A 26,705-nucleotide genomic window follows, 5' to 3' on the forward strand; every position below is an offset into this window, starting at 1 on the left:
AGGAAGGCTGGCCCCACGTCGCGAAAAATCCTTTTCGCCACTGACTGTTTTAGAGACCACTCGTGCGGTAACAGAATTGCTCTGCTCAGCCTGTCGGCTATGACGTTGGATGACCCCGGGATGTGCGTTGCTATTAGAAAGCGACCCGTGGACTCCGCCCACTGCCAAATTCTCATGGCCTCTCTGCATAGTTGATAGGACTTGGTTCCCCTTGCTTGTTTATGTACCAGACTACAGACATGTTGTCCGTCTGAACTGCAATAGTCCCTAGAGGAAGAAGGGGAGCAAAGTGTTGCAACGCTAGAAACACTGCCCTCAACTCTAGAACATTGATGTGCAGATTGTACTCCAAATTGGTCCATTCGCCTTGGACTGTCTGTCCCTGAAAGATGCCCCCCCACCCTATCAGGGAAGCGTCCGTGGTCACCGTAACTGTGGGCGTGGGTAGCACAAACGGTCTGCCCTTGGAAAGGTTGCACGTTTGAAGCCACCAGTTTAGATCTTTTTTGCAAGTTTTTGTTATAAGAATCTCGTATGTTAGAGGTAGTTGTTGAAACGACCATTGTGCAAACAGTAGCCATTGTAGGACTCTCATGTGCAGCCTTCCCAAGGGAATTGCAATAAGGGAGGCTGACATGAGGCCCAACACCTTCAGTACTAGTTTTGCAGGAGATTTCCTTGACAAGAGTAGAAGACGTATGTGAGTCTGAAGTGATAAAATCCTTTCTGGGGGAAGCCTCAGAATCAACTGACGTGTGTTTAACTCTGCTCCTATGAACAAGATATTTTGTGATGGCTGAAGTAAGGATTTTCCGAAGTTTACGGAGATCCCTAGGTGAACACACAGTTGAAGAACAAAGTCTCTGGCCTGCAGTAGTTGGCCGGTGGTGGCGAAAGGAGCCAGTCGTCCAGATACGGAAACACCTGGAATCCCTGGCGTCTCAAGTGAGACGCTACCACTGCCATGCATTTGGTGAAGACCCTGGGGGCTGAGGTCAGACCAAAGGGCAGGGCTCGAAATTGAAAGTGACTGGCTCCCAGCCAGTGGCGCAAATGATCTCTGGATGCCCTGGCCATTTTGATGTGGTAGTATGCATCCTCTGGATCTATTGAGCACATCCACTCGTCCTTCTGTAAGAATGGAAGGATCGATTGAAGCGTGACCATTCGGAACTTTTCTTTCTTGACGAAAGTATTGAGGTAGCTTAGGTCTAGAATGGGCCTCCAGTCCCCTGTTTTCTTTGGAACTAAAAAGAACCTTGAGTAAGTCCCGAATCCTTGCTGGTCCGCTGGGACTGGCTGGATGACTCTTTTTTCTAGCAGCTTTGAAATTTCTAAAGCTGCTGGCTCTCGCAGATGGGGCGGTACATCTGGGAGTCTTTTCTTTGGGATGGGATGGGATAGGAAGGGTATGTTGTAACCTCTGGTAACCACGCTTTTTACCCACTTGTCTGTAGTTATATTTTGCCAGGCCTGAGGGTATAAAGCTAAGCGACCCGCAACTGCCTCCAGAGCAGGACAGTCGGGCCTCCTCTCAGGAGTGCTGGAAAGGTTTACCAGGGAGTGTTTCCCTGTCACCTTGATGTTGCGGACCCCCACTGCCGCCAGGGCGGCGTCTTCCACCTCTGCCCCCTCCTCTGCCTCTAGAGGGGGCATCACCCTGTGTGCCTGAGAAAGACCCCTGGGGTTTTCGAAACCACATTTTTCCACCGCGTTGCCCTTTGGGGTACGGTCTGGTTGGGGTGGAAAAACGGACTCCGACAGCAGACAGAGTCTTTCCCTCTTGTTCACACCGGGTAAGGGTCTCCTTTACTTTGGGGCCAAAAAGAGTGGCACCATCAAATGGGGCGTTTGTAAAGGAAGACTTGAAGGCTTCCGTAAAGGAGCATAGGCGCATCTAGGATTGTCTACGAAGAGCAATCGCTGAAGCTGCTGCCCTACTCGAACCTTCGGCTGCGTAGGAAATCAGCCTCATGGACGAGTTAACAATCGATGTTAGGGTATTAAGTTGCGCTGTCACTTTCTCTGAGACAGCTGCATCTGTAGCACCCTGGAGGGTATCTCCCAACTCTTTGACTAGATCCCTCTGTAGTCGTGTAAAATGGGTCAGATAGTTCAGGGACCTCATGGAAAAAGCCGCTGAACTAAAAATGCGCTTCCCATATCTATCCATCGTCCTACAGTCTTTATTAGGGGGATGGACAGAAGAAGAAGACTCCGACATCTCCTTTTTCGTGGCTGCTGCCACCACCATAGCGTCTACTGGCACTCCTTTTGTAAGGTAGGACTTATCCTGAGGTGCTGTGATGTATTTGTTAGGTTTCCTTGGAACAGGTTCCACTGTGTCAGGAGCCTCCCACGCCCTTCGAGCAATTAGTTCCATTACTTCGTCAAGGCGGAGTGACCCAGGAGGAGGAAGGGCGAGCACCAAATGCCTTCAGCAGAACTGACTCATCCTCAGAAGGGGGAAGGGACTGCCAGTCACCTCTCTGCTTCAGGATCTCCAATATGTCCGAAAAAGAGACATCTTCTGAAGGTGACTTAGGGGACCCCTCTGACTCATCTAAGTCAGTATCAGATGTCAAGGATTCCTGTGGAGAATCCAAGTGTCTCCTCTTACACAATCTCTTCCTAGGGACTTCCTCGTGGGGAGCATCCGAAGAAGCCTCGGAGGAAGAGGGGGCACCCTCCAGGGGTGGCTGAGACACTGGTGCCCGACGCTTGGATGTGGCCGTGGGTGCAGATGAAGACAAAGGCCCTTTAAGGGGAGGAGAAACTGCTTCCACTGATGTGGTTGTCTGGGTAGACAACACCTTCCTCATCAGGTCGAACGCTCCCGGGTCCCGCATCAAAGAGTCCCCCGGTTCCGAAGAAATGGGAAGAATCCCCGACACAGGCACCGAAGGCATCGACCCCGAGGACGGAGCCGAATCGATCCGCGCCGAGGCCCCGAGGGGGAGAGTCGGAACCGACACGTCGGTTCGACTCTCGGCCCCGGAACCAAGAACAGACAGTCGGCTCCGAGACTCCGGTACTGGGTCCGACGGAGTCGAGGTGAGGGGAACAGACAGAGAAAAGGACGGTTCTGGACCCGAGGGCTCCACAATCAGTAGATCAGCCTCTTCCGGCTCCAAAGACTGAATCGGTTTCGGAGGAGGAATGGATGGAGATACAGGGAGGCCTTCAAGTTTCGACACCAACTGGGTGGAAACCGAAATAAGTTTGGAGAGGGCCGAATGCTCCAATAACTTCTGCACCACGCGATCCACATCGACATCCGAAAGTTTGGAGGAAGAACGGGTCGAAGGAACCGAAGACGGAGCCGACCTCAATATGGTCGAAGGAGGGAGCTCCATCACCGGTTCCAAGACTCGAGGCTCAGGAACCGATATCAGTTGAACACTCGGCCCAGAAGTCTGTGGAACCGGTGATCTAACCTTTGAAGAAGAGCTCGGAGCCGATGACTTAGGCTCCGACGTCTTCGACTCCTTAGAGGACTTTGATGCCTGGTCAGAAGCATCCAGAGCCTCTTGGAAAGCAGGTTTCAATAGACCTCTGTCCATTAGTTTCCTGCGCCTATCTGTCATGACCCTCCCACTAAAAGAGTGACAGATGGAGCAATCCTCTTGTAAGTGGAGAGGGCCAAGGCAGTAGACGCAGGAACTATGGTTGTCAGTGACCGACATTTTCTGGCCACACTGACAACGCTTGAAACCAGACTTTACCTTCTCAGACATTACAGGTGAAGAAAGACAATCCAATAAAAAACAGTCAAGTCCGATAAAGTTAGTCAAAACCGATGAAATTGTCAAATCCGGTAAAATTTTCCTAGGTAAAATATGAAGGGTGAAGGCCCCGACAAATATTTAACCGATAATTAAAGTTAACGGTACCAATAAATTAACGGAACCACAACACAATCACACAGTTAACCTGAGAAATATCAATTAGACTAGAATCTTAATAAAATATAACAAAAAAGTTATATCTTAGCTTAGAAACTCTCGAGCTAGCTCCCAACGATGCGTATGCAGCAGCGGCAAACTAGATCTGAGGTAAAGGCAGAGGGGGATTGTGGGTATTAGATTGTCTCGAGCTTCTTCTCGATGCAGAGCTTGCAAGAGGCCGGCACGGAGCCGAGGATCGGCTCCGAACCCATGTGTAAGAACAAACAGCGAGATTGAACACTATCACATTGGTATTTAAAACCAACCGATATAACAAAATAAAATAAAAATAATCATGTAAACAATGTGGCAATTTTCTAAGTTCCAGTACACTTTTAATTGAACAGTAGTAGTTTAGTCCAGGCTTCCTAAGAGAGTTCAGCTTTAATTGCCACACGAGTTCATGTTTTTCCAGAATATTCGGGATGTCTCCTTCAAGATCACCCATGTCTATGCGATCCAGGATCTGGAATTTAAAACCCGTGTCTCTTTTATAAAGAGAAAGGTGTTTGGCTAGTGATTTTTTTTAAATCCAGAGCGGATTTCTGACAGATGACATTAAATCCTACGCTTTACAGTCTTGCCACATAGAATGAATCACATTCACTGCACTGTGCCCTGCAAATTACTTTTGTAGTGTTACAGTCACCCCCTGCACTGGTCTTAATGATTTTCTTTAAATAAGGGCAATAAAAACTATCACTTTGCTGTATAAATATACAAAATGTACAATTAGTTTCACATCTTTTAGTGTTCCTCTCATATGGTCTAGGTTTAAATTCAACAAAACTAATGTTCCTGGCCTTCCTATAAACAAAGGCTGGGGCTTCACCTAAGATGTTGGAGAAACATGAACTCATGTGGTCTTCCACGTTAAGATCTTTAAGTCACATGATGATGAAGTTTCAAAGGGGGGGGGGGAATTACTCTGGATACTACAAAATTCAGGTTCCATGGTGGTAGTGGGGGCTTAATGGGTTGTCTCAAAAGATTAGTGCCTCTAAGAAAAACTTTTGATAGTCTGTGGGACATATTTGGTGGTCCATTCCCAAAATGAAAATTTGAGACTGCTGCTAATTGTACTCGAATAGTAAGCTGCAGCTGCTCCCTTATTAAAAAGCTTTGTCAAGAACTCTAGGATGGAAGATATAGGTGCTGAATAAGGATCAATATGATTGTCTAATGCCCAGATTGAAAATGTCTCCCATTTGCCGAGATGTAATCTTTTGGTGGACGTCTTGTGAGAAGAAATCAGGATATGTTGTGCTGAAGATGAAAGGTTATGTAGCATGGCTATATTTGGAATTGGAGCAGCCAAGCTGTCAACTTGAGGGTCTGAAGGGATGGATGGAGAGCACCCTATGAATAGATCAGGAGATATGGTACTGGGTCCAGAATCCAAGGCTCTTCCTGAAGATGAGGCTATCTACAGGAAGGGGAACCGAATCTGGTGAGGCAAGTAAGGGGCTATCAGAATGAAGTTCCTTCCCAAAACACTGGCTTTCTGAAATACTTTGGGTATCAAAGGAAATGGAGGAAAAGCGTAAAGGAGACCCGGGGGCCAATCGTGTACAAGTGCATCCCTTGGGGATTCCCCCAGATGGGGGATTAAGGCAAAGTAGCTGCTACATTTTGTGTTCATGGATGTGGCAAAATGACTGCAGCAAGGCTGGCTCCATTTTCATAAAATAATTTCCGCCACTTCTTGTTTCATGGACCAGTCGTGAGGCATCAGAATTGCTCTGCCGAATTTGTCTGCTATCACGTTGGATTTTCCTGGCATGTGCATTGCTATCAGAAAACGTTGGGATGAAGTTGCCCACTGCCATATTCTCAGAGCCTCTCAACAAAGGGGGTAAGATTTGGTTCCTCCTTGTTTGTTTATATATACCAAACAACTGACATGTTGTCGGTTTGGATTGCAATTGTTCCTAATGGAAGAGAGTGTCGGAATGCCTGCAACACCATAAGCATCTCTAGGACATTGACATGCAAATGGGCCTCGTGATCCTGCCACGTGCCTTGGGCTGCACTTCCCTGACAATGCACCCCCCCCACCCTATCTGGGAGGCATCCGTAGTCACTGTGGCTAAATGGGATAGGAGAATGAAGGGACTACCTAAGGTCACTTGATCACAGTATAGCTAACAGCACAGGTCTCTCCTCCAAGATTTTGTTAGCATTATCTGATGTGACATCGGAAGTTAATACACTGACCATTGGGTGAATAGGAACCACCGGTTGACTTTATGTGCATCCGAGCTAGGGGGATTACAATGATCGTTGCTGCCATCGTACCCAATACTTTGGGAATTGTCCTTGCTTGAGTCTTTGTTGTTAAAAGTAGGTCTCAAACCTGTGCTCAAAGGCTCTGTATCCTGTCTGGTGGAAGTTTTACCATCATTGTAACAGTGTCTTATTCTGCACCTAAAAACGATACGCTGAGATGGTAATAAGGCCTGATTTTTCTTAGTTTCCTGTAATTCCTAAACGAGCACAGAGATTCAAAGTGGTGTCTCTTGCTTGTGAAAGTAGATGCTTGGTGGTGGCGATTAGGAGCCAGTCATCTAAATACGGAAACACTCGGAATCCTAACCGCTTCAGGTGAGCCGTAACCACTGCCATACATTTGGTGAACACTCTGGGGGCTGTAATGAGACCAAAGGGCAGAGCTCGGAATTGGTAATGACTGACTCACAGCCAAAAGCGCAGGCGAGTCCTGGATGGCCTGTTCATTTTTATGTGGTAGTACGCATCCTGGAGGTCTATAGAGCACATCCAACTGTCTTTTCCCAAAAAAGGGAGTATCGACTGCAGTGTAACCATTTGGAACTTTGTTTTTTTTTACAGATTTGTTCAGTCTGCTGAGATCAAGTATGGGTCTCCAGTCCCTTGTTTTTTTGGAACTAAAAGTACCTTCAGTAAGTCCAGGATCCTATCTGGTCTGCAGTTGGATGACTCTCTTTCTAGCAACTTCTGGTCTGTTATGGTTGCTTGTGTCCTGCGACTTGGTGGAAGTCTGGAATCCTTTTCATTAGTGGGGATGGCATGGAAAAGGGTATAGAGTAACCTCTGGATAGGATACTTTGTACCCACTTGTCTTTTATTTTTAAGCCAGGAGTCTGGGTACAAAAATAAGCAACCCCCGACTGCCTCCAGAGAGGGAAAGACCGATCTCCTTTCAGGAGCGCTGAAAGGGCTTACCAAAGTAAGATTCATGGTCGCTTTGGTTGTGCGGACCCCCTCTGCCACATGGCTGGTGTCTTCTATTATTACCTTCTTCTCTGCGCCTGGAGGAAGATTCACCACGCGTGTCTTGAAAGGCTCTCTGGGATTTTGAAAACCACATTTTCCCTTCCCTTTTGACCCTTGGTATAGGGTCTAGAAGGTGTGGAAAAACAGACACAGATGGCAGAGAGGATCTTTCCTTCCTGTTCACACCTGGCTAGTGTTTGTTTGACTTTAGGCATGAAGCGGGACGAGCCATAGAAGGGGGTGTTAATGAAGGATGACTTGAAGGGTTCCTCACAGTTACACAAGCGCATCCAGGAATGTCTCCTAATGACAATTCCTGAACCCGCTGACCTACTCGCTCCATCGGCTGCATAAGATATGAGCCTCATGGATGAGCTAACTACAGAATTGAGGGTGGAGAGCTGGGAGGATTACTTCATCTGGCAGTCCCGTAGCTGCAGAACCCTGGACAGTATCTCCAAGCTCCTTCAAGAGATCTCTCTGTAACCTGGTGAAATGAGTAAGATAATTCAGGGACTGTAGTGTAAAGGTTGCGGAAGAGAACATGTGCTTACCTTATCTGTCCATTGCACGTGACTTTGTTCAGAGGATGGAGAGACGTGGATGTTTCTGATAGCTCCTTTTTGGTGGTTGCTGCCACCACCATAGCATCTATGGGTACATCTTTTGTTTGAAATGTCATCTTCCGGGGATGTTATGAATTTATTTGGCATCCTAGGGACAGGTTCCACTGTGTCCGGAGATTCCCATGCCTTCTGACAAACTAAATCCATGGGTTCATCAAAACACGGAGACATCCAAGTGGTGGAAGGTCAAGACCTAAAAGCCTTCAGGTAAACTGACTCCTCGTCAGAAGGGGTAGTGGACTTCTAGCCGCCTCTCTGCTTAAGGACCTCTAAGATGTCCTCAAGAGACATCTTCAGAGGGCGACCGTGGGGGACCCTTCCGATTCATCGAGGTCCGTGTTGATGTGAGTGACTCCTCCAGGGAGTCCAAATGCTTCCTCTTACATAGTCTCTTCTGGGGTACATCTTTGGATGGGCGTTCCGGAAGAGAGGGGTTCGCCCTCTGGGGCTTCCTAAGGCTTCAGGTCTGTACACTGCTGTGGGATCGGCTGTCCTGAAACATACACTGGTGCCTTAGGGGGAGGAATAGAAGGATTTGAGAGAGAGGATGCCTGTAGGAACAATGCTCTCCTCATAGCTGCATAAGCCCCCCTCCTGTGATCCGAGGAAACCCTGGTTCTGAGGAATCGGAAGATTTCCCTGGCACTACAAGGGGAGGCTCCGAGACTGAGGTAGGAGCTGAACTCACATGTGCCGAGGCCCTGAGAGGCAAGTTCGGAACCAATAAAAACTCGGTCCTACTGTCCTCCCTGGACCCGATCTGATATTGTCGGTTCGTAGACACCTCAGATGGCACCAAGGTAGTCACAGCAGTTGGAGCCGAAGATGCAGAAGTAGGTCTTGGCCCCGATGGCTCCACCTTTCAGTTCTACACATTCCGGCTCCAAAGCCACAGTTTGGGTCGGAGGAGGAAACGCTGCAGAAGGGACGGGTCTAGTCGGTTCCGAAGCAGATTGGGTCGGTTCCAACAAAAATTTGGCCAGCACTGGTGTCCTCAATAGTTTCTGCACCAGACGATCCACATCTTAGTCTGAAAGGCTTCTGGAAGATCGAGAGGACGGGGCTGGAGATGCCACAGACTGTAGTATTTGCGACCTTAATGTAGGAGAAAGCTGCTCCTAACTTGCAACACCATCAGTCCCGTAAAAGATGGAGCCAAGGTGGAAGGCTGAACAAGTTCAACTGATTCTGACATTTTCGATAGTTTCTTAGATGGTTCCGATCCATCAGAAGATGCAGACGATGATGCTCTTTTAGAGCCTCTGCCTGATTTTTGAGAGGGAAAGACTGATTTTTTTGGAGGGCTTTGACCCTACTCTAAAGCTTCTGAAAATGTAGATTAAAGTAGGCCTGTGAGGATCAGCTTGTTCCTTCTTTCATGAAGAACTTGAGCTGAAGGAGTGGCAAAATGGGCAAGACTCCTGTAAATGCAGTGCTCCCACACAGTAAACACAATCAGTGTTGTCCATCTGTAATGGACATTTTTTGAGAACACTTGGGGCACCTCTTAAAACCTGAAGATTTGGCTTCTTTAGGCTGCTTTGACATCTTTAAACCAATACAATACAAAAACACACAAAGAAAAAGGAAAAACAGCCCTCTAATTAAAATGGAATCAACAGCTCTCCAAGTAAAACGAGCTATAAAGAGATAAAGAGTTTAACACACAAGGAATTACAAGAACTCTTTGCAGGAAAAAAAAAACTCTGCTAAAATCTACTAACCTACCAGAGATGTAAAAGGAAAAGAGCCCTCAAATTAAAATGGACTCAATAGCTCTCCAATTAAAACAAGCTATAGAGAGATATCAACAAGAGTTTAATGCACACTAGCCTTAACAGCAGGCTGACAACAGAAAAAAAATATTTTAAGCAATTACTAAAACTATTTCTATCTGCTCTAATAACTCTAACAACAAATTCCACACTAAATGTATATAAAGCATACTTTAAACTAACGTATGAAAAACCTAAGTAGGGTTAGGGAACTTGAGGCCTAATAAAACTTGGCCAGATAAAACTAAAAAACTCTAAAGAAAATGCTATAAACACACAAAGAAAATAATAAACTAGCAATATAGTAACAACTGCATAAAGATTTTCTTAAAGTTTTAATGAAGAAAAAACAATTTCACTTAGCCAGAACTAGATGAGACGCTCGATCCATTTTAGCAGCAAACGAGATCTGGGGAATTGCCCTACAGCATACAGGGGATAGGGAGTGAGCCACAAGCTAGCTGGAGACCTTGCGCTTTAGTAAATGGCCGAGTAGGAACAGAGGATTGGGTTCTGAACCCATCAGTACAGAATGAAGGCGAGACAGGACAACTTCACATCATCACTTAGAGCACCATTACAGAAAAAGGGGTAGAAGTACTGGCTTTCCCAAGTTTAATAAGGAAACTTTCAGTAAGTTTGGCTAACCAATGGGAAACTTTCCTTCCAACCTTGGATTTAGAAAAGTAATCTAATAAATGGCTTTCTGCACACAAGCTGAGCTGTTTGTAGATATACAACTCAGAACACTCAAGAAAAATACTGGTAGATTAATAAAGTGATTCAAAAAGAATTCAGCAGTGATTTTTGGTATAAAAATACAGCTTTGTTCCAAGCAAAATGATATGGAGGCTTGAAAGAGAGACTAACTTTGATAACCCTTGAGCAAAAGCAATGGTCATTAGAAAAGGGAATCATACAGAAAGTACAGTTGTGTACACTTACCATAAATGTAGATGTTCGAGTGTATTTACTGTTGCAGTCATCACATATACGTTATCCCTGCCAGGGTAGACCTCGGTCGGCCCAAATACCAGAGACTTAGTATTTCTGCGTCAGATGCTGTCACTTGAGGACTGCTGTCGGGTCATCAGTGTTATAAAGTAAGGCAGCTGACACCATTTCATCAGTTTTTCTTGCCCTAACCTGTCAGGAGCTCCCAAAGTAGTAGGCCAGGTTCTGGTGGAAGAACCCCACCAGTGGAAAATAAATACCAATATGCCCCTTGTAAGGAAAGGAGAACAACAAGAAAGAATGTACAGTTCACAACTGTACACAACTCATAAACAAAGACATTGGTAACCTCCAAACTCTGGATCCCACCCAGTTCGGGTTTGTGAAAGGCAGATCATGCCTTCTGAAACTGATCGACTTCTTTGAGGCAGTCACCAAAGCTGTAGATGTGGGTAAGGTGGTTCACACAGCCTATCTTGACCTCGCCAAGGCTTTCAACACCATCCCCCATTCTGGAATTATAGCTAAACTCACTTAACTAGGTATAAATCCCTAGGTCACAAGATGGCTTGCCAACTGGCTCTCTGACAGAACCCACACTGTAAAAGTTGTGGACTCCAAATCTGACCTCAAAGCAGTGACAAGTGGAGTACCACAGGGTTCCGTCCTGGGACCTCTCCTGTTTGGTATCTACTTCTACAGGCTAACACAGAAGGCCTCTGGCTAACGAAGATCACAGATAACTGCAAACTAGGAGCCATAGACAATTCCCCAACTGATGTGGACATCCTACAGAAGGGCCTCGCTGAGACAGATTCCCATTGTCAGAGCCATGGCCTCAAGCTCAATGCCAAAAGGTGCAGTGTCATCCCCTTTGGTAAAAACTCTGCACCCATGAACTACCACATAGGCAGCAATCTACTTAACACTGAATGTGTGATATGAGACTTTGGGACCTAGGTGGAGAGTAGTCTCTCCTTTGATAGTCACATCGCCACAGTACTCAGGAAGTCCTTCTACGTGGCACACCTCATCATAAAACGGTTCTCATCCAGGAAAAAGAGGTCATTGTTCCCCTCTACTCTACACTCATTAGACCCATTATAGAGTACAACGCCCCTTTTGGAATGTACCTCACAAGACATCTGCAGCAGCTGTAAAGGCCACAGTTTACCTCACAAAGGGGATTACTGGCCTCAAACAAATGCCCTACACTGACTGCTTTAAAAAACTCCAGCTTTATTCCGTAGCATATCACCTACTCTGAGGTGATCTCTGCCTAACATATAAAGCTATGTCAAACCCAGAGCTGTTGGACATGCTACACCTAAAGTAATCCCAATCCCTCCGAGCTGCACGGTCTGGGGACCTAAACCTTGCCACCACAATAAACAGGACATGCTGGAGGGATAGAGTCCTGTCCTAGAGGCTTCCCATACTTTGGAACAGGCTACCCCATCTATGTCAAGCAAAGTTCTTCATTAGCACTCTTCAAGAAAAATCTTGATGAGTGGATGGGAAATAGGAAATACACCCCAGGGATCACTTCTGTGTCTCTGCTCGACAGTGGCACAGGAAAATAATTTTCTTGAGTGGCTTAAGCCAGGGAACCTTGTTGGCTAGGCTTACGTAGGCCCTTGGGCTGATAGCCTAACACCTACTTATGAATGGTAACAAAAGGAGAAGGAGAAAAAAGGGGGATGGAGAGAGGGAAAAGTACAGTTTTGTACCTACCATAAATGTAGATGTCCGATAGGAATGCATCTGCAGTCCTTGCAAATGGGTTGTCCTGTCGTCAGGCAGCCCTTCGGTCGGCCGGATTCCAAAGTCTGGGTCTGGCCTCGGCTGGTGTCGCACTTCACCCGACGTCATTGCAGCAGTTATTCGGGTATAAAGGCATCAGCCGACGCCATTTCCTCAGTGTTTCTTGCCCCAGATGCCAGGAGCCCTCTAAGAAGGCTAAATTTGGATAAATGCAAATGGTTCCAAATAGTAGAGAGCAAACAAAAAATAAGCATGTATGTACATATATACAAACAAATACACCATAACAGATTCCCCCAGCTAGCTACAAGATGGGCAAAATACCCTAGGAGTACCACAGAGGGGAAGGAGGGTGGGTAATCCTGACTGCAGATGCATTCCTATCGGACATCTACATTTATGGTAGGTACAAAACTGTACTATGTCCTTCGAGGATGCATCTGCAGTCCTTACAAATGGGTAGAATACCATAGCCCAACTGGGGGAGGAGGAGAAAATAGTTTATGGTGTAGTTAAGATCCCTTGCAAAACAGCAGTGGCAAAACCTGCTCGGGATCTGGAGTATAAAGGTAAATTATAATGCTTGGCAAATGTATGCACGGAGCTCCAAGTATCAGCCTCTAAAATGTCTTTGGTAGCCACTCCTCGTAAGAAAGCTGTGGTAGTGGCTGTAGCCCTTGTAGAGTGAGGCTTGATGTTTTCTGGAGTTTTCTTCCCATGGTAGGAGTAACAAAATCTAATGCAATTTCCTATCCATTTAGAGATTGTCTGTTTTGAAATTGCTTTTCCTTCCATTCCTGTCGCATATGCTACCAGTAGCTGGTCAGTCTTTCTATTGCTCTTGGTCCTGTCCAGGTAGTAACGTAATTGCCTATGTACATCCAAGGTATGCAACAGCCTTTCTCCCCTGTTCTGTGGGTTGGGGAAGAATGTAGGTAGGTGGATAGCTTGATTTAAAGATACTCTGGAGACCACCTTTGGCATAAAAGTAGGATTAGTTCTCATGGATACTCTATCTTGATGGAAGATCAGGAAGGGTTGTACTGCCATTAAAGCCTGTAGCTCAGATACCCTTCTTGCTGAAGTGATTGCAAGCAGGAAAGCAGTTTTCCATGATAAGTACTGTAATTCTGCTGTTGCTGCTGGCTCGAAAGGAGGGAGTGTCAACTTTTCTAACACGAAGTTCAAGTCCCATGCTGGCAATGGTGGCTTCCTAGGTGGTTTTACATTTTTAATTCCTCTCAGAAACTGCCTGAGCAGAGGATGTGAGAAGAGTGGAGGATCCAAGTTGTATTCTGCTGAGATAGCTGATGCATGAATCTTAATGGCAGAATAGGACAGGCCATTGTGGAAGAGCTCTGCCAAGTATTCCAGGATGTTAGCTATGTTTACCAGTGACACATTCTCTCCTTTTGCAGTACTCCAAATGAGATATCTTTTCCATTTTGCTGAATAATTTTTTCTTGTTGAGGGTCTGCGAGCCTCCAAGATAATGTCTTTAACCCTTTGTGATAAATTTGGGTTATTTGGTCTTATGCAATGTTCCAGGCAGTCAGCTGCAGTGTTTTCAGGTTTGGATGCAGGGTGTTGTAGTTGTTCTGTGTTAACAGTAAGGGAACTAGAGGTAGAGTCCATATTTGTTCCCGAGACATGCTCCTCAGTAATGGGTACCAATGCTGCCTTGGCCAGTCTGGAGCTATCAGGATGATCCTTGGACGGTCCTCTTTGATTTTCAATAGCACCTTGTGCATCAAAGGAAGTGGTGGGAATGCATATGCTGTCAGGTTTTTCCAACTGAAAGATAGGGAGTCCACTTTCCAAGCAAGTGGGTGGTACGTCCTTGTGCAGAATTTCTGCAGTTGGTGATTGCGTGGGGATGCAAATAAGTCTATTTCTGGTAGCCCCCACTGTCTTGTAATGGTTTTGAAGATGTCCGGATGCAGCATCCATTCGTGGGCATCCGTGGCAGTCCTGCTTAGTATGTCTGCTAGAATGTTTTCTTTTCCTGGCACAAAAATTGCTTGTAACTGGATGTTGAAGCTCAGGGCCACATTCCAGAGGTCCATTGCCATCCGGCATAAAGGGTACGAATGTGTGCCTCCCTGCTTGTTGAAGTACCACATAACTGTGGTGTTGTCTGTCCTTATCAACAGCAGACCTTGTTGAAGAAATGGTCTGAATGTCTGAATTGCCAGTTTTACTGCCAGCATTTCCTTTTGATTTATGTGTAGGTGCAGCTGGTCTCGAGTCCATAAGCCTTGTATGCACTTGTCCAGCATGTGCGCCCCCCAACCGAGGTCTGAGGCGTCCGTTGTGATTGTCTGGCTTGGTTGAGTGCTGTGGAAGGGCAGTCCCTTGTTTGATTGACAGGCCTGAGCCCACCATTGAAATTCTTGTTTCAGGCATGGGATTATTGGAATTTGGGTTTCTAGGCTGTGCTTGTGCTGAGACCATAAATTCCTTAGGTACCACTGTAGCTTTCTAATATGCAGTCTGGCATGTGGAACCAATATTATGCAGGATGCCATGTAACCGAGAGCTTGCAGGACTTTTCTTGCTGTTAGCTGGTTCTGCTTTATCAATGCCAAGAAGTAGAGAGGGAGTTGCTCCTGTTTTTCTACTGTTAGGAATGCCATTTGTCTTGATGTGTCCAGTTCTGCACCCAAAAAGGTTATCCTTTGGGATGGTATCAGCCTTGACTTTTTTATATTGACTGTGTATCCCAGGGCTTGCAGTAAATAAATGACCCTTTTCAAGTCCTCTGTTAGTTTGTTTTTGTTGCCCGCTTGTAACAGGCAGTCGTCCAGGTAAGGGTAAATTTGAATTCCCTGAAGCCTGCAATGAGCAATTACTGATGCCAGGCATTTCGTGAATACTCTGGGCGCAGTAGATAAGCCAAAGGGCAATGCTGAGAATTGATAATGCTCTGATCCTGCAAGAAATCTGAGGTATCTTCTGCAATTTGGTCGTATGGGGACGTGCAGGTATGCCTCCTTGAGATCTAGAGTTACCAGCCAAGACTCCTTGCCCAGCATGGGAAGAAGCTGCTGTAGGGTCAGCATTTTGAATTTTGGGACAATGAGGAATGTGTGTTTAAAGCGGACAGGTCGAGAATAGGTCTCCATTGATTTTCTTTTCTTGGTACCAGGAAGAGTCTGGAGTAAAATCCCTGTCCTTGCTCCATAGGTGGTACCTTTTCTACAGCTCTCATGCTTAGTAAGTGAGTTATTTGTTTTAGAGCTTCTGCCTTTTGATTTGGAGGTAGGTTTGGCATTCCTCTCTTCCTTGGTAGAGTATGGAAGTGAAACCTGTAACCTTGGTCTATTGTCTGTAAAATCCACTTGTCTCCTGTGATGTAATGCCAGTTTATTGAAAATAAGGCTAGCTTCCCGCCTAAGGGTGCTTCTAGTTGTTCCCTGGTAGGCGGTGCCAGAGCCAAGTCACTGTGATTGTCCTGTAGTAGAGGTGGTGGTGGCTGCATCTGTGGCTGTATCTCGCTGGTTGTTAGCCTGCCACTGACGTCCCCTGTAGGCACCTCTGGATTGACCTCTGTCTCTTGAGCGCCTATTCCTGCCTCTCTGAGCTCTGGAGGTGTCTGGAAAGGACCAATTTTTGGAGGGCCAATTCCTGCTAAACCTTGGAGGTTGGACCTGTAAGAAATCCTTCACTGTCTGGACAGATTTTGCCTTCTCTTCCATCTTCTTCAGCACCTGTTGTGCAGGAGAGCCAAACAAATTGATCTTGTCCATGGGAGCATCTAGTAGCTTTGATTTGACATGATCCGGTAGGGCCTGTTCTTTCAACCATGCATGCCTTCTGATCACTGTGCCAATCATGGCTGATCTAAAGGAAGCTTCCAGTGCATCATAGCCGCATTTTAAGGAATGATTACTGACCTGCTGAATGTTATGTACCATTTCCTGAACAGATTTTTTGTCTAATGGTTCATCTGAGGACAGCTTTTTAGTTAACTGGTCTAACATAAATTCTTGATACTGGATCATATGGAATTGACAGTTCAAGGCCCTAGCTGAAAGAGTAGCAGAAGTGTAAACTTTTTTACCCCATCTCTAAGGACCTGGATTCCCTTTCAGAGGGGAGGGGGTTTTTGGCAGAGGTAGCTGCTACAGCCTTAGGTCCCTGTGAGATAGTTTCGGGATCTGCAAAAGGAGCCTTATACAAATGATAATGTGTGTCCGGGACCCTGTAGTACCTATCGGGCTTAGCAGGGGCCGGAGGAAGAGAATCAGGAGCAGTACAAGCATCATTAAAAGCATCATCCACAACAGTAAGTACTGGAGGAATGGCTAAAGGCCTATGCTGTGGCAAATGCAGGAAGGTTCTAAGCCTTTTCCTAGTGTTTGAAAAATCCTGGCCCTGCCATTGAAATTGTTCCCTCATAGCATGCAAGGTTTCCCCAAAAGAAAATCCCTCAGGCGGAGAGGCAGAAGGAATGGACTCTTCTGCATCAGAGTCCTCATAAGGAGAAAAGGGGGCATCTGGAGGGTTTGAATTATCTGATTCATCAGAGGAGCCATCTGAAGAAACTGGCTCAGGGGGCTCTACTCTAGTCCTCTTCTGTGGAGGTGGGTGAGAGACCCTGTCTGAATGTGGTTGGGATCCCCGGATCAAAGAAATGAGATCCTCTGCTAGACTAAGCATTTGTGAACTAGAACTGGGCCTGTGAGAGGGGGTCTTAGCAGGCACAGTCTTGGCAGTTTTTGCTGCTTTAGCCCTGGCAAAGGCCTTAATCGACATGGATGCAGGAGGCCTAGCAGCTCCACGTGCAGGAGTAGAAATATCCAAAGGGATAGTATCGGATAAATCCTGTGTACCTGCAAGAGCAGGTGGGATTTCAGTAGCAGATTCAGCCAAGCTGGATGAGGCCTCGGTAAGAGGCAAGCTTTCGGCCGAAGGAAGAACCGTGGACTCGGTTTCAGCCGAAACAGAGACACTCGCGGTTGGCTTAACCGCGGTTTCGGCCGAAACCGCGGACCGCGAGTGTCGGTCCTTTTCCTTGCGTTTTTTAGAAATTTGCGCTGTCGGAGGATCCGACGGCATAATGTAAGCAAAATCTGAGCCGAAAAACTCTTCAGCAAATTCCGACCGACGTCTAAGCGTTCGTCGGTTGAAAGAAGCACAGGCTAGACAAGCTGCTACGTCGTGGTCTGGGCCTAAGCAAGGCAAACAGTAAGAGTGGAAATCTTTATGAGGTATTTGTTTCCCACAAGTTAAACAGTTATTCACTTTTTCTGACATCGGCTGAGGCAAGAAAGAGTCCCCAACGGGGTACTTAGCTTTTTAGAAGTCTTCTGGTAGTAGTTGAAGTATTCGGTAGAAGTAATCTCTGGTTCTGACTGACCGGCACTTGCGAACAGCTTCTGCTTCGGGCGCCACGCGGCAAGAAAGACTGAGGAAAATGGCGTCGGCTGATGCCTTTATACCCGAATAACTGCCGCAATGACGTCGGGTGAAGTGCGACACCAGCCGAGGCCAGACCCAGACTTTGGAATCCGGCCGACCGAAGGGCTGCCTGACGACAGGACAACCCATTTGTAAGGACTGCAGATGCATCCTTGAAGGACATCCAAGACTGCAACAGTGAATACACTCGACCATCTACATTTATGGTAAGTGTACACAACTGTAGTATGTTCTTCGTTTTCACTGTTGGAGTCATCATATTTGGGTAGATTCCCAATGCTGAGGAAATGGGTGGAGACAGTCAAGGAAGCTAGAGGCTGGCTAGAATGCCCTGCAAGACTGCAGAGGCAAAACCTGTCCTGGATTTGAAGAAGAGAGGCAGGTGGTAATGCTTAGTAAAAGTGTGAACAGCTGTCCAGGTGGCAGCCTCCAGAATATCCCTGGTGGAGACTCCTCTGAGGAAAGCTGCAGAGGTGGAGGCTGCTCTGGTGGAGTGTGTCCTGGCCACTTGGGGGGGAGGCTAACCATGCTGTTTGTAGCAGAAATGGATGCAGTGTGCAATCCATTTGGAAATGGTTTGCTTGGAGATAGCTTTGCCTTCTGCCCCTGTAGAAAAGCTAACCAGCAACTGATCAGACTTTCTGAAGGGTTTAGTCCTGTCCAGATAGTATCTGAGCTGTCTGTGCACATCTAGAGAGTGAAGAACCCTTTCCCCCTTGTTCTGGGGATTAGGAAAGAAGGTGGGCAAATGTATGGATTGGTTGAGAGCCACACTGGACACCAACTTGGGCATGAAGAATGGGTTAGTTCTGAAGGATACCTTGTCTGCATGGAAGATGATAAAGGGTTCCAAAGCCAATGAGTGCTTGCAGCTCAGAGACTCTTCTGTCTGAAGTGATGGCCAGAAGGAAGGCGGTCTTCCAGGAGAGAAATTTTAGCTCTGCAGAAGCTGGTTCAAAAGGAGGCAGGATGAGCTTTTCCAAGAGAAAGTTAAGGTCCCAAGCTGGCATTGGTGCCCTTCTGGGAGGACTCAGGTTGCTAACCTCTCTGAGGAACTATTTGATCAAAGGGTGTGAGAAAAGGGCCTGCTCAGTGGGAAAATGAGCAGAAATAGCAGAGGCATGAATTTTTATAGAGGAGAAAGAGAGACCATTGTATAGTAGGTCAGCTAACTAATCCAGGATGAGAGGGATGGAGGGCTGTGCTGTACTGGCCCCCTTAGCCTGGATCAAGGTGGAGAACCTTTTCCATTTACCTGCATAAGACCTTCTGCTGCTAGGTAGTCTGGCCTCATGGATAACATCCAGAACCTATTTACTGAGGATGGCAGATTGGTTTGGGTTTAGGGAATAAGCCAAGCTGCCAAATTTAGTGTCTGCAATTGGGGATGCATGAATTCCCCTTCCCTCTGGGTTAGGAGGTTTGGTATCTGAGGAAGATGCCATGGAGGCAGCAGGAACAGGCTGTGCAGCAAGGGGTACCAGTGCTGTTGAGGCCAGTCTGAAGCTATAAGGATGGTCTTTGGTTTTTCCTCCATTATTCTGAGTAGTACCCTGGGAATGAGAGGTAGAGGAGGAAAGGCACAGACCGAGAGGTTGGCCCAGGGGAAGGACAGGGCATCCATCTTCCAAGCCATGCAGTGATGCTCCCTGGTTCAGAATTTGCTGAGCTGATGGTTGGTGTGTCCGGCAAAGAGGTCGACCTTCGGGGTTCCCCATTTCTGAGTTATTAGGAAGAAGGTACTTCTGTTGAGCTGCCACTTGTGTGGGTCCAAAAGGTTTCTGCTTAATTGGTCTGCCAGGGAGTTGAGACAGCCTGGTAGGTACTATGTTAACGGGTGTATGTGCATGGAAGAGGCTGTGTGCCAAACGGTCACGGCCAGCCTGCACAGAGGGTAGGAGTCAGTTTCTCCCTGCTTGTTGATGTACCACATCACAGTGGTGTTGTCTGTTTGTATCAGGAGAACCCCAGGAGAGAGAAGGGGTTTGAAAGCTATCAAGGTGTGCTGCACAGCCATCACCTCTTTTTGACTGATGCGCAGGGGGATTCCTTGTGGGCTCCATTGGCCCTGTATGCACCTGGCGTCCAGGTGTGAACCCCAAGCATAGTCTGATGCATCTGTGGTGAGGGTCTGGGCGGTGGGGAGAAGGGCAGTCCCTAGTTGTGGGAGCATGCTGTTGCAAACCAAAGAAATTATTTTCTGAGGCAAGGAATTATAGGTAGAAGAGTTTCCAGGTCTTGAGAGTGTGGACACTAAAGGCTCTTTAGGTACAAATGAAGTTTCCTCATATGTACTCTGGCATATGGAATGATGAGTATGCAAGATGCCATGAACCCCAGAGCTTGCAGAAAGCTGGGGCCTAGTGGCCAGTTGAGTGAAGTAGGCTAACAGGAAAATTTTTTCGCTGGTGTAAGGTATGCCATCTGGGATGTTGCGTCCAGACTTGCACCCAGGAAGATTATCCTTTGGGTGGGCACCTGTTTTGATTTCTTTTCATTGATTGTGTAACCTAGGGAGGTTATTACACTCTTTACAAAGGCCATGTGTTTGAGCAGCTTTTCCTGGCTGTCTGCCTCAATACGGCAGTCTAAGCATGGGGTAATTTTGATTATTTCAAAAGGCAATGGCCGGAGCCAGGCATTTTGTGAAAACTCTGGGAGCAGTAGATAAGCCAAAGCAAAGCGCAGAGAACTGAAAGTGTTGAGATCCTGCCCTGAAGCAGAGATATTTTCTGCATGATTCCCTGACAGGAATGTGGAGGTAGGCCACTTTTAGATCCAGGGTGGCTAGCCAAGCGTCCTTGGAGAGCATGGGTAGCAGCTGATGGAGGGTGAGCATTTTGGGATCACCAGGAAGGTGTTTAGATGGATAGATCGAGGATGGGGCACCACAAAAAGTCTGGAGTAGAAGCCTTGGCCTATCTGTTCTGCAGGAACGTGCTCTACTGCCCTCAAAGAGAGCAGGTACTGGATTTGCTTTTGAGCCTCTGCCCACTGATTTGGCAGTAGATCTGGGAACCCTTTTGGGGTTGGAAGGGTGTGGAAGGAGAATTTGTATCCCTGAGACACAATGTTCAGAACCCATTGGTCCTTGGTAATGGTGGCCCAGGTGCTTGAGTGAAAAGAGGGGTTTTCCTCCTAGGAGTAAGTGAAGGTGGGCAGAGGGGAGGTCGGGAAGAGGTGAGATTGTGAGTTCTTACCATAAGGGGGTGGAACTCCCTGATTTTAAAGTGGAGGTAGTCCACTGCTTAGATCTCTGCATTCCCTGGGCTGCTGTCTGGGGGTCTGTTTCCAAGGGTCCTAGGCCAGGCCTGTTTACTCGGAGCAGGAAAGGACCAGTGCTTGGAGGGAAAATGCCTGCTGAACCTAGGGGGCTGGACCTGTAAGAAATCTTTAACTGTTTGCATAGATTTTGCTTTTTCTTCCATCTTTTTTAAGACCTCTTCTGCCTTAGTGTTAAATAAGTTTTTACAAGGGTGCAGCCAACAATTTAGATGTGACATGGTCTGGCAGGGGTTGTTCCTTAAACCATGCATGTCTTTTAATGACAGATCCAGTGAATGATGCCCTGCAAGAAGCTTCTAGGGCATCAAAACCACACTGCAAGGTGTGTTAAGTTACTTCACTTGCAGAATGCATTAAGTCTTGTAAATCTTTAGATTCAGCCCCAGCAGGAAAGGAGGACATTTTCTGTTTAAGGAGTTCCAAGGTATGTTGCTGATATTTAAGCATATGGAACTGACAATTTATTGCCCTGACAGCAAGAGTATTTATTTTTTATTTATTTTATTTTACATTTGTTAACCGGGCTAGTCTAACTGGATATATTTCCATTTTCAGTAGAGGCCCAGGGAGAAAAGCTCCGGCAATTATAGAACTTAAAAATTAACAGAAAGGATTATAATACAAGTACAACAAGAAATACTACCTAGAAATAAAAAGTATGCTGTACAACAAGTAATAATATAGAGTAGGAAATTACTCTAATAAGTTTAATACTTATACTAGAGAGAGTTTATCAGCATATTAATTTAGGAGCATCAGTTAGTCTATCTTACAAGGAATTAGCATGTAAAGTACAGTTTTGTACCTACCATAAATGTAGATGTTCGAAGATCCACATTGCTGCAGTCCTTACACTTGGGTAGTCCGCTGTCCTCGGTCGGCCCGAATATCAAAGTATTAGGCTGATGTCGGTCAAGGCGCTTTAGACTGACATCAGGACGTCAGGGTACAAATGCGCATGACCGACGTCATATCCTCAGTCTTTTCTTGCCCCAGATGTCAGAAGACCCTAAAAAGAAAGGTCAAAACCAAAAGACAGCAAAAAACAACCAACCACCCTTGCACTAATCATATGTACAATATATACAATATCCACAATATTTACAACCCAACCCACACAACCGCCTCTAACTACAGAGGGGAAGGAGGGAGGGTAAATTGGACTGCAGCAATGTGGATCTTCGAACATCTACATTTATGGTAGGTACAAAACTGTACTATGTTCTTCATCTCACATTGCTGCAGTCCTTACACTTGGGTAGAATCCCAAAGCAGAGGTAAGGGAGGATGGCAAAACTATAAAGCAGTAGGAGCTGCCAAAATGCCCTGTAAAATTGCAGTGGCAAAACCAGCCCTAGATTTAGAGTAAAGTGGAAGGTGATAATGCTTAGAGAAAGTATGCACTGAACTCCAAGTAGCTGCCTCCAAAATATCTTTAGTTGCCACCCCTTAAAAAGCTGTAGAAGTGGCAGTAGCCCTAGTGGAATGAGGCCTAATCCCAGCTGGAATCTCCTTACCATGATGGGAATAACAGAAAGCAATACAAAACCCAATCCACTTAGAAATAGTTTGTTTTGACACAGGCTTGCCCTGAGAACCCAAAGCAAATGAAACAAATAACTGCTGAGACTGCCTGAACCCTTTAGTTCTGCTCAAATAATATCGCAACTGCCTGTGTACATCCAAAGTGTGCAAAATCTTTTCCCCTTTATTTTGGGGGTTTGCATAAAAAGTAGGCAAATGAATAGTTTGGTTTAAAGCCACACTAGAAACCACTTTAGGCATAAAGGAAGGATTAGTATGCTAAAGATACCCTATCCTTATGGAAAATTAAGAAAGGCTCAACCGCCATAAGGGCCTGTAACTCAGAAACCCTTCTTGCAGAGGTAATGGCCAACAAAAAAGCAGTCTTCCATGATAAATATTTCAACTCGGCAGTAGCTGCAGGCTCAAAAGGTTGTAGAGTGAGTTTCTCCAACACAAAATTGAGATCCCAAGCAGGAGTAGGAGCTCTACGTGGGGGTCTTATATTCTTTGCCCCTCTAAGGAATTGCTTAAACAAAGGATGAGAAAACAATGGTGGGTCACAGTCATAGTGAGCAGAAATTGCTGCAGCATGAACCTTAATAGAAGAGAATGACAAACCTTTGTCCAGTAACTCAGTAAGATATTGAAGAGCCACACTTAAATTAGGCTCAGAAACATCAAAATCCTTTGCTGTACTCCAAAATAAAAATCTCTTCCATTTATCTGCGTACACTTTCCTTGTACTAGGCCTTCTGGCCTCCAAAATAACATTCAAAACTTGCTGTGGAAGCGGAGACCCTCCAGGGTTCAAAACAGAATATGCCAGGCTGTTAGGTGAAGAGAGTGAAGTTTGACATTGAGTAAATGACTGTTCTCCTGAGACAGCAGGTGTGGAATCGAAGGTAAAGGCCATGGAGGCTCCCGTACCAGACTTCTCAGTAATGGGTACCAGCGCTGTCGAGGCCAATCTGGAGCTATTAAAATCATCTTTGGCTTGTCCTGTCTGACCTTCAGGAGTACCTTTGGGAGGAGAGGCAGAGGTGGAAAGGCATACACATGAAGCTTGCTCCAATTGAATGAAAGAGCATCCACTTTCCAAGCTGTGGGATGAAACCTTTTTGTGCAAAACTTTGGCAGCTGGTAGTTTAGTGGAGAAGCGAACAGATCCATGTCTGGAGTTCCCCATAACACTGTCAATTTCTGAAATACATGAGGATCCAATTTCCACTCGTGGGGATCCATAATTTGTCTGCTCAACACATCTGCTAAGGAGTTCTGTGCTCCCGGCAGAAACCTTGCCTGAAGATTTAGCTGTAAACTGAGAGCAGTCTCCCACAAAATCATTGCTTGTCTGCATAGAGGATAAGAATGTGTTCCCCCTTGCTTGTTGATGTACCACATGACAGTTGTGTTGTCTGTTAGAACCAACACCTGCCCTGGAAGAAGTAAATCCTTGAAAGCTATTAATGCAAATTGGACTGCTAACATCTCCTTCAAGTTGATATGTAGATGTTGAAGTCTGGCAGGCCACGTGTCTTGTACCCACTTTCCATTTAGATGAGCTCCCCAAGCTTTGTCTGAGGCATCTGTCGTTAGAATCTGACTCGCCTCTGGCCGGGTCACAGAGAGTCCCTTGTTTAGGTGACATTCCTGAGCCCACCACAAAAATTCCTTTTGAATGCAAGGTATTATCTGAATGACAGTGTCCATATCTTGGCAGTGCTGTGTCCATACATTTTTGAGATACCATTGTAGCTTCCTCATATGCAGTTTGGCATTGGGAAGCACCAGAATACAAGATGCCATGAACCCCAAGGCTTGAAGGACTGTCCTTGCAGTCAGCCTGGACTGATGAGACAACTGATGGAAGTAAAGGGAAAGATTCTTTTGTTTGTCCGGGGTCAAAAAGGCCATCTGGGATGCTGTATTCAGTCTCACACCCAGAAAGCACATGTCCTGAGAGGGTACTAGACTGGACTTTATTTCGTTCACAGAATACCCCAGGCATCTTAGCACTGCTATCACACATTGTAAATGATGAAGAAGTTCGTCCTTTCCTTGGGCCAGAATCAGGCAATCGTCCAAATAAGGATAAATCTGTATTCCTCTTAGCCTGAAGAAAGCTATCACTGGAGCCAGAACCTTCGTGAACACTCTGGGCGCAGTAGATAAGCCAAAGGGCAATGCAGAGAACTGATAATGAGAAGTCCCAGCCCGAAAACGCAGATACTTCCTGCAACTTAGCCTGATAGGAACATGAAGGTAAGCTTCCTTGAGATCCAGAGTCACCATCCAGTGATCTTTGCCCAGCAGAGGTAAAAGCTGTTGTAACGTCAACATTTTGAACTTGGGAATGTCCAGATAAGTGTTGAGGATAGATAAATCCAAAATTGGTCTCCACGTGTTCCCCTTCTTTGGTACTAGGAACAGGCGAGAATAAAATCCTAGGCCCACTTCTGGCAGAGGGACCGGTTGTATGGCCCCTATTTGAAGCAGCAGAGAAATTTGTTTGTGAGCCTCTAGTCTTTGCTGAGGAGGAACGTCCGGCATGCCTTTGAAAGGAGGCAAGGTATGGAAATAAAACCTGTAACCTTGGTGTATGATATCCAATACCCATCTGTCTTGGGTAATCAAACTCCAATTTTCCTTGAAGAGTGCCAACCTTCCTCCCAAAGGTGCTGCCAGGCAAGAAGGATCTGGCAGCTGAAAAGGTAGGTCATTGGGCCTGTTTACGAAAGGACTGGCCCCTGCCCTCACCCGAAGACTGTGCAGGTGAACTCCCTGTTCTAGGTCTGAAGGAGCTCTGAGCTCTGCCCCTACCACGTCTAGATCTACCCCTAGACTGTGAATCATAGGAAGATCGTCCACTCCTTAGCAGGCCAATTCCTACTAAACTTCGGGGGCTGAACTTGCAAAAAATCTTTAACAGCCTGCATAGACTTAGCCTTGTCTTCCATTTTCTTCAAGACTGACTCCACAGGAGAACCAAACAACACATCAGACTGTAAAGGCGCATCCAAAATCCTTGTCTTAACATGGTCAGATAAATTCTGATCCCTCAGCCAGGCGTGCCTGCGAAGAACTGACCCAGTGGCAGCCACCCTAGACGAGGCCTGTACAGCATCAAAACCACATTGCAAAGAATGCTTACCCACCTGTTCAGAGACATGTACTAAATCTTGTAATTCCTTACACTCAATGCCTTCCGCCAGAGCATCTACCTTAGACTTCAATTGAGTAAGAAGATAATTTTGATATTTCAACATGTGAAACTGACAATTCAAAGCCCTCATAGCTAAGGTGGAAGAAGTATAGACTTTCTTTCCCCATCTATCCAAAGCTCTGGCCTCTATATCTGGAGGAACCGGATTTTTTACAACAGAGGCCTTGACACCCTTAGGTCCCTGACTAACAGTTTCTGGGTCCGCCCTAGGACTCTTATAAAGATATTTATGAGCCTCAGGCACCCTGTAATACCTATCCGGTTTAACAGGAGCAGGAGGCAAAGAATCAGGATTAAGTGAAGCCTCTGCAAACACATCTTCCACAACATCCAGAACAGGTGGTATAGCCAAAGGCCTATGCTGGGGTAAAAGCAAAAATTCCCTAAGCCTTTTCCTGGAATCAGAGAAGTCCTGACCTTCCCACTTAAAATGTTCCCTCATGGAATGAAGAGTCTCTGAAAAAGAAAAATCCTCTGGAGGAGAGGCAGAAGGAGTCGAATCATCTGCATCAGAATCAGAATAAGGAGAGTACTCCTGCAAGTCTTCAGCCGAAGACTCTGAAACATCCGAAGCCTGCTCAAAACTCCCCAACTCTGGTTCCACCCTAGGCCTCTTATCAAGAGGGGGCAAAGAACCTCTAATCAAAGTAATTAAATCTTCTGCCATTTTAAGCATGTGTTTCTAGGGCACAGATCCTGTAGAACTAGGAGTGACACCAACAGAAGTTAAACCTGGCCTGCCTCTGGGAGAAGCCTTGGAAACAGAAGGAGAGGGCCTAACCACCCTAGGAAGGGAGGGGAGTACAGTAACTTGAGAAGCCCCTTCAGCCTGACCTGCCTCCTGAGAGGCCACATCCTGCAATATCAAAGTCTCTCCCTGGGATTCCAGAGAAGCCTCCGGTGGAACCACCGGTTCCACTGACGC

This window comes from Protopterus annectens, chromosome 9.part0, assembly GCF_019279795.1.
Source record: "Protopterus annectens isolate FY-2018-M chromosome 9.part0, PAN1.0, whole genome shotgun sequence".
Taxonomy (NCBI): domain Eukaryota; kingdom Metazoa; phylum Chordata; order Ceratodontiformes; family Protopteridae; genus Protopterus; species Protopterus annectens.